This window comes from Budorcas taxicolor, chromosome 1 (genome assembly GCF_023091745.1).
Source record: "Budorcas taxicolor isolate Tak-1 chromosome 1, Takin1.1, whole genome shotgun sequence".
NCBI lineage: Eukaryota > Metazoa > Chordata > Mammalia > Artiodactyla > Bovidae > Budorcas > Budorcas taxicolor.
In genome coordinates, this window is record NC_068910.1 from 206,267,971 (window position 1) to 206,277,009 (window position 9,039).

The 9,039-nt window shown below is 49.3% G+C and overlaps 1 non-coding gene across 1 annotated transcript; it reads left to right on the plus strand.

Annotated features, from left to right (window-relative positions):
- Window positions 1-2,029: 2,029 nt before the first annotated feature.
- On the plus strand, window positions 2,030-2,106 carry TRNAE-UUC (transfer RNA glutamic acid (anticodon UUC)). Its single transcript has one exon. It is a non-coding gene; the product is annotated as a tRNA-Glu (tRNA).
- The last annotated feature ends 6,933 nt before the right edge of the window (window positions 2,107-9,039 follow it).

Consider the following 9,039-nt stretch of genomic DNA (forward strand, 5'->3'; position numbering starts at 1 on the left):
AAATGCAATCAGCCCCCAGCAGATTCAGGAAAGACTCTGTACCTCCTCCTTTGCCTGCTTACATTGGAGAGGGAGCTTATACCAGAAAGAGAGTACTCACCAAGGAAACTTTTTTCTTAAAGCTTACCTGCCTAATAGGGCAGCTCCTGTTTTCCAAGTATCTCCTCTGCCTTCATGTGAAGGGTCCCTCTCCCCCTGGCCTCCCCACCACTTGCCTTAGCTCAGGATGTTCTACAAGCTTCAGTTACCTGGTTGCCTTTTGAGTCTTTGTGTCTTTCTGGGGCTTCTGTACGTAAGTCATTTTGTTTGCCTCTTTTCCTGTGCATTAATGGATTTAATGATCAGACCAGCCAAAGAACCTGAATGAGTGGTAGGAGAAACTTTCTTCCCCTGTACTACATGCCCTGGAGAAACCCAGAGGAAGACAGAGTTTCAGAGCAGAAACCTCAGGAATCTTTTCGTTTCTGGGTTTTAGGTTTTTCGTTTGTTTGTTTAAATATTTATTTGTTTATTTGGCTATGCTGAGTCTTAGTTGTATCATGGGGGACCTAGTTCCCTGACCGGGGATGGAATCCTGGTGCCCTGCATTGGAAGCGTGGAGTCTGAGCCACTGGACCACCAGGGAATTCCTTAGATTTTAGGTCTGGGGCCTGAGCTGCCTTATCTATTTAAACATAAGACGTAGGGAGGCTTTCTGGGACTGTTCTAGCCTCCATCATGCAAGGATCCTTCTTCCAACTCCTTGCTGAAACTTTAGTATAGACACTTAATTTTTCCATAAGCAAGGGTATTAGGAAACGATATTTTTGGCAAGCACTGCTTTATGAAGACTTGTTCTCTTTGGATATTTCTATATGAGGATACGTGGATGGTGAGATCACTCGTTTTGGTGAATATTTTTGAAGTGAAGCATCAAAACCAATGCTATGATGTTTGTACACCTTGAAATAAAACATTAGTGGGAAAACTGCATCTGTTGGGAGCCCGCGTTGGACCCTGAACCTCAGAAAAGGGAAAAGCGAGATGGTTGTGATTGTGCTGGGCAGGGCTCGGCCTCCTGCCTCCCCACTCCTGGGTTTGCCCCCTACTTCTCCCCCACCCCTCTGCACACTTCCACCTGCCCCAGGCCCACCACACGCGGGAAGAACTGCATCCCATGGGTCCCTGGCACGTCTTGTGGGAGGGCAGGGCAGAGGGCCCTGAAGGTCAGCCTGGGAGCCTTGGGCCTGTTCTGGGAGGAGCTCAGGTTGTGGATCTGCCCCCTCATTCTGGCCCAGACACTGTTCCTGCCACTTTCTGGATCTTTCTTTGGGAGGCAGGGTCAGGTCAGGAGATGCTGTGCTGGGGCTAGTCGGCCCCTTCTCCCTGCAGCTGGGCTTGAACAAACTGAATCCGGGGCGTGGGTCTGGGCAGAAGCCAGTCTCAGTCCTGCCTCCAGATCTCAGTTGCGGCCTCTGGACCAGCTTTCTCCAGACGCCTGCATCTGGGGCCTGGAGCCAGCAGTGCCTTTCCTGGATGTGAAAGTGGTGACATGGCAGCATCTGACCTTTGTTCTCATATAGCTCCCCCTCACACAGGCATTTCCAGGTTCCCATCCACACAGCATCTCCCCAACCACAGCTTCGTCCCATGGGCCCTGTGCTAGAGGAGGCCTGAGATGGAGCTTGTAGGGGATTCCTGGGTTGGGAAAGATTGAGGGCAGGAGGAGAAGGGGATGACAGAGGATGAGATGGGTGGATGGCATCACCGACTCAATGGACTTGAGTTTGAGCAAGCTCAGGAGATGGTGAAGGACAGGGAAGCCTTGTGTGTCTGTGGGGTCAGAAAGAGTCGGACATGACAGACCAACTGAACAACAACAACCTGGGCCTCTGAGAAGCTGATCTGAGGCTGCAGGACCTCCAGAGAACACAGTCTGGATCACCGTCTGTCTGGGGTTGCCTGAAGGTGGGCTCTGCACTTTGTTACTTGGTGTCATACAGTCTCAGCAGCTGCTACTTTTTAAACATTTTAAAGACATCTAGGGGATTCCCTGGTGGTCTAGTGGTTAGGACTCTGCACTTTCATTGCTGAGGGCCCAGGTTCAATTCCTGGCTGGTTGGGGAACTAAGGTCCTACAAGCCACGTAGCATGGACAACTAAAATAAAAATTAAAAATAAAAGAAGACATGATTTTTCTGGAATGGGTTTAAGTTCACAGCAATATTGAGAGATTTCCCATAAACCCCCTTTCTCTACTTAGGCACCTCCACTATTGGCACCCCCGCCCCCAGATGGTATATTTGTCACCACCAATGAGCCTGCATTGACACACCATTATCATCCAAGGTCCATAGTTTACATTAGGGGCCACACTGGAAAGGAACCTTTAAAACTGTTATAAACATTTTTTTAACAAAAAGTTGCATTGAGCAATGAGGTCATCACTGTGACCTTGAGATTTACTTGGGGGCAGTAGTGGAGGTGACAGGCTGATTAAAGTTGGTTCAAGAATGCAAGGCAAGGCATTAGGACACACTTGTATTAAGACAGCAAGTGTGTGTGTCTGTTTGAGTGTGTGTTGTGTGTGTCGTGTGTGTGTGCATGTATGAGTATGTGTGTGTGTGACTGTGTTGTGTGTGTGTATGAATGTATGTGTATGTGTGTGTCATGTGTGTTGTGTGTGTGCGTGTATGAGTATGTGTGTGTGACTGTGTGTATTGTGTGTATTGTGTGTGTATTGTGTGTATATGAGTGTGTGTGTATGAGTCTCTCTGTGTGTGTATGTATGTGTTGTGTGTGTGTCATGTGTGAATGTGTGTGAGTGCGTGTCATGTGTGTGTGCGTGTATGAGTATGTGTGTGTATGACTGTGTTGTGTGTGTATGAATGTATGTGTATGTGTGTATGTGTGTATCATGTGTGTGAGAGTGTGTGTCATGTGTGTGCGCGTATGAGTATGTGTGCGTGTGACTGTGTGTGTATATGAGTGTGTGTGTATGAGTCTCTCTGTGTGTGTATGTGTGTGTCATGTGTGTGTTGTGTGTGTGTATGAGTATGTGTGTGTGTGACTGCGTGTATTGTGTGTAATGTGTGTGTATTGAGTGTGTATATGAGTGTGTGTGTATGAGTCTCTGTGTGTGTCATGTGTGAATGTGTGTGAGAGTGCATGTCATGTGTGTGTGCATGTATGAGTATGTGTGTGTGTGACTGTATGTATTGTGTGTGTGAGTGTGTATGAGTGTGTGTATGAGTCTGTGTGTATGTCTGTCATGTGTGAATGTTGTGTGTGAGTGTGTGTGTGTGTGTGAGTGTATGTGTGTGTCACGGGGTTGGGGAACAGAGAAGGCAGGATGGTGTCCAGACCGTATGTGAAGGTCACGGGTTCTGTGGGTTTCCATATAGGAAAGAGTCTAACTGCTGGGTGATTATTTTTAGGTGAAAGTACACGTGAAAAACACTTTGGACTGAGCCTGACACATGTGAAGGCTCCGTCCATGTGAGCTGTGATGGCTGTCTCCTCACTGCCAGGAGCGTTTGCCTCTTCCTCCGGCCCCGGGCCATGGGGAACTCAGAGCCCTGTGTCTCCCTCCTTCCCGCTCATCTCTGCTCCCCAACTTCAGGGCGGGCATCCCCTCCCTGCCCACAGACATGGCTGTGCCTTTTAGCCTTAAAGAGAGAAATCTTTGTGCTTCCTGGGCTGGTCTAGGTATGAACTGAGGGGCATAGTGGTCCTAGAACCAGGGGAAGGTGGGCAGCCTGAGCACTCAGGCTGTCCGGACTGAGATGCAAAATGGGGGGCAGTGATGTCTAGTCCTGATTCAAGTCCAGAACAAAGTCTTCCGGCAAGACAAGGAGATGAGGGCGTCCTCCACTGATGCGCGCAGGCTTCAGTTGAGTCTAAATATTTTGAGAGAGGGCTCGTAGTCCTAGCTTATCAACTTCCTCGTTTCCACACCCACCCTCGCCTTCTCTGTTCCTGGGTGTATGGGGCAACCTTAAACTCTGGACACGCGGTGACACCATCTCACACTCACTGAGGTTGAAGCTGCCCCTGATGACATTCTCCATCCTCCGCCTCTTTTTCCAGACACGATGAATGCGCTTGGTACCAGGGTGTGCAGCACATCAATACAGGAATTATTTTTGTCTTTTTTTCACCATGAACCATCTTTTTACCATTTTAACTGTGCAGGCTTAAAAAAATTCTTTTTCATATTATAATTGTCTGAGCGCAGAAGAGCCAACAGTGTTACTCATTGTCACCAAAACCCAGATGGTATTTTTATTCTATGCTCAAATTGGCTTCTGCACTTCTTTCCAGGCCCTGTAAGTGCCTTAAAATTTCCATTTATCGGGTCAAGCTGTTCTTTAATCACCAGAAAGTGCAGGACATGCGTATGATTTAGTCTCTTTCAAAGTGAGAGAAAGGAAGGTTTTTTTTTTTTTTTTTTTAATCATCTATGAATGTTTATCTGTTTTAAGAAGAGGAAAGAAATGTGTTTGTTTCTAATACAGGGGGCTTCCCAGATGACTCAGTGGTTAAAAAATATCCACCTGCCTATGCAGGAGACACAGGAGATTTGGGTTCAATCCCCGGGTTGGGAAGATACCCTGGAGAAAGGAATGGCAACTCACTGCAGTATTCTTGCCTGGAAAAAAATTCCATAGACAGAGGAGACTGGCAGGCCACAGTCCATGGAGTCACAAAGAGGCAGACATGGCTGAGCAGGCGCACACACACTCTAATACAGGCGTCCCTGGGTAACCTCCGGGATTCATCTCAGGACCTTCCTCGGATGCCCAAATCCAACTCGAGTCTCACAGTTGCCCCTCAGAATCCATGGGTTCTGCATCCTCGGAGGCAGAGAGCTGGCCTCATAGCTCGTACTCGATAAAGAGTGGTTTGCAGGTGGCCCTGGGAGATAGAAGGTGACCTGAGTCCAGCTGAGCCTTGGCAGAGTGCATGTCTCCACTTTCCCTGTGGGCAAGGTGGGGGACAGGGCCCCAGAGAACACGGCATGTTTGGACTCCTAGATTAGCAGGGCATAGTTGCACCCCACAAGGCTGGTTCACAAATCAGTTCCTCTTGGTTCCCGAGAAAAAGTTGAAAGACTTTGGAGATGGACGGGAGCCTGGAGGTCTCTAGTTCCACTGGCTCACCTTTTTGGATGGGGAGCTAAGCAGTCCAGCCTAGGGGCAGCATCAAGACCAGAATTCAGACCTTGACTCCAGAGCTCTTTCTCCAAGGGCAAGAAGGCTTCAGAGAGCCTCTCCAGCCTGCAAGAGGAGTCTTGGCTTATCCTGTGATGAAGCCTCGGTGTCAGGGTAAAGCCAGGCCTCCCATGGGAGGGTGAACTTGCCGGAAGAGGCCATGGCGCCTGGTGTCCGGGACTGGACTGGCCTGGTCCTGCCCTTGGCTTTTCCTTCCCCAGCTCTGAATGTCTTTGCAGATCCTGGTGTTGGTGTCCTCAGCCCCAGAGTTGTGGAGTATGGGACATTCTCCCTTAACTCTGCAGTATGGCGGCCGCCCACTCCCTCCCCAGCATTTGTGATGCATAGCACAGTAGCATGACTCTGCGGCTCACCTTTGACTTCAGGCCTCCTGGGCCTGCACAGTTGAGCCATGTCCCGATTCCCGTAAACCTAGAGTCCGCCGAGGAGGGGCTTGCTTAAAAAAAGCCGTCAGGATGCAGTCACACTGAAGCAGACCTGTGGCTGGGACTGATCTGAGAGGCTTAAGAGGGCTCAAGAAACTCAAGATTAGTGGTGAACTTATTTTAGGCTAAATGGTCCAAAATGAGAGTTCCTGCACTTAACTAGAAAAATGACAGTGTCCCTAAAATTAGTTTAGTTTTTTCCCCCAGAAACACCAAAAACTTGGCCCTTTGAGCCACTGAAGCTCTGTTTATTATGGCTTCCAGGAACCAGTCATCTGAACTAGATATTAATGTCCCTCTGCTCTGGCGAAATACAGAGGAGTGGGAGAAACATTCCGAGAAATATTGAAGTGTAGTTCCATTAAATTATTAGCAGGGTCTTAAATAGAGAATGGTGACAAGAGTCCTGCTTCGAGAGGTGTTATGGGCTGAATTGTGTCCCCAGATAATTTATATATTGAAAATCTTCACCCCTAATATCTCAGAATATGACCTTATTGGAAATAAAGTCTTTGAAGAGATGATTAAGCTGAAATTAGGTCCAATCTGATTGGTGTCCTTCTAAGAAGAGGAGGTCAGCACACAGTGGCACATAGGGGATCACCAGGTAAGGACCCTGGGAGAGGATGACCATACATGTTGACGAGATGGGTCTCAGAGGAGCCACCCTGGCTGGTACCTCGATCTAGGATTTCCAGCCTCCAGAGCTGTGAGAGAACGAGGTCCTCTTGTCGAAGCAGTTCTGCGGTACTAGTCAGCAGCCACAGCTGACTAACAGGCTGGGGATAGACATTCAGAAACAGTGTCTGACATCAGTTAAGGGTTCCACGGATGCTGCAAACTCTAGGACCAGCGTTGGGGCGAGACTGAACGACTACCACTTTCGTTTCTGTACACCTTAATAGGAAGACTGTGGCATCATAATGTGCAACTTTGATCCTCGTCACGTGTTAACTGTGGACGGAAGGAGAAGACCGGTAGTGAGCATCACCTTCATATCTTTTGGACATCTGTGAGAGGTTGCCGGTACCCACTCCTGCATCCACCTTCCCCTTCCTTCGGAGCAATAGAATACCAGTTTCATTTGAGGTGTGGGTGTGCTCGGCTTTTTCCAGCCTCTTGGCCCTCGTATGATGTTCTGCCAAAGAAATGTCCATGAAAATGTGGGAATTCTGTTCAGTCTCCTCCAAAGGGAGGAGGCACTTCTCTCACACCTCCCTGCTTCTTTCTTTCCACTGCCTGGAATGTGGATGCCATGAATGGAGGTCCAGCAGCCATCTGTTCCATGAGTTGACTCTGAGAAACCACATATGGCGGAACAGAAAAACAGAAGCAACATGGGGCTCCACTGACTTCATGAAACTGTTTTTTATCTGCCCTGTAGTGTTTGCTTTAGATTTCTTTTACATCAGAGAATTAAACCTTTGTGCCTTTAAGACACTGTCGCCAGATCTTTGCTATACTTTGCTGAACTGAATCCTAAAGTTTTCCATGAACTGAGATCAAATGAAGAATCTTTGGTACAAAGAGGTTTAAAAAAGTACATGAGCACACACTTGGTAACTAGAAATTCCACCTTCTTTTCTGCTGCCCCATGTGGTCTGAAAATCACTGAGTTAAATGGGGCTGGTGAACTCTGAAGAGTGGGGTGTCCTTCTGGTTCCCATGTTTACCACTTTCAGTTCATGATGGAAATGAAAGCCCCCAGAAACTCATGCATCAGCAGCCCACTTGCCCCACAGAGGAAGCCCTTTGGGACCCAGGCAGCTGTGCCACGCAGCAGTGAGTATGGGGAGCTGCTGATGGAGAAACTGAACAACTTTTTCCTTTCCTTGTTTTCTTGGCTTTTGCATGATCTTAATCCATGTTAGCATTTCCATGTGTTTTTCTCTGTAAAATGAGTGACTTTGGAAGTCAGTTGGAGCTTCACAGTTTGGAAAAAGAAGTGGGGTGAAGGAAGGGTAAGACCTGGGTGGGATCAGCCCTGAGAGTGGCCCAGGCCCTCAGCGCCCACTGTCTGTCTCCAGGCAGATGCCAGTCAGGATGGTGGGGTGTGTGTGAAAGAGACCCCCAAAGGCATCCCAGAAGGTCAGCACAGGGGGCCAAGTTTCCCATGGCCATGGTGCAGGGACTCGCCCCAGGCGACAGCGGGACTCTGGGCCAGCTGCAAGTAGAGTGGCTACTAATAAGGGCAGGGCCAGAGCCATGAGCCCGGAAGACACTCAGTAATTGCTGCTGACTGATGGAAGGTATCTGTGGTCAAACCAGATGACTTATTTCAAAACAGCAGCCAGACCAGGCACAGCTGTGATCTTCACACTCAAAGAGGCTCTCTTTCCCTGTCTCTAAGGGGTTAGAATTCTTACAGATGCTGTGAGGGCCTGGGTGTGTGTGTGTGTGTGTGTGTGTGTGTGTGTGTGTGTGCATGCTCAGTTGTGTCCTACTCTTTGCAACCCTGTGGACTGTAGCCCAGAATGCCCTTCTGTCCATGGGATTTCCTGGGCAAGAACACTGGAGTGGCTTGCCATGTCCTTCTCCAGGGATCTTCCTGACTGAGGGACTGAACCTGCATCTCCTACGTCTTCCACACTGGCAGGGGGATTCTTTGCTACTAGCGTCACCTGGCAAGACCAGGAGACCCAGTTACATCCAGAGGCTGCTGTGGCCTAGTCACGCCCCAGGGATAAGGATTTAAAAGGTGAGGGCCTAGAAGATAGTCCTTGGTGTCAGGCTTTCCTCTGGGAGTCCTGACAGTTGAGGCTCAGCCCTGGGGGCACTGGCTCCCATCCAGCCTAAGCTGATCCAGGTGAGATGCTCTCCGGCTGCCGGGTGTTCCCAGGACTGGCCTAACCTGACAGGCAGGTACTGTGCCCTCATGGGAGTGGTTCACCTTGAACTTGCCCCTCCAGGAGGGTGGCTGGTGGGGAACCACCCTCACCCAGCCCTATTCTCACACCTGGGTGCTCATCCATCCTGCTGGGCCTTTGGTTTGAAGCCCATCTTAAAACAGAGTGTCTCACAAATGACCAGATATCATGGTTTGCAGACATTAGACGTTTTTACATTGTGCATAACTGGTGACTGGCCTGCTGGGCAGCCTCTAGAATGAGGATGGAACCTTCCTTGCCTGATGGAAGTGGCCCTGGCAGCAGTATTCAGCCTTATCTTGGCAGTGATCAGACTTGGCTGGGGAGTTTTCCAAAAACCTAATGCCTAGGCTGCACCCCAGCCCAATCTTCACTCGAGAGGAGGGCCCTGGCTAGATGGTGATACAGGTGGGTGTTGCTGCTATCGGTTCACCAAGCCCTCCCCTCAAGGACCCTGACTATGGACCAGGGTCTGCAACTGATCTGAGCTGATCTGAGGTCTTGTGGGCAAGCTCGGGCAAGCTTTGGTCCCAA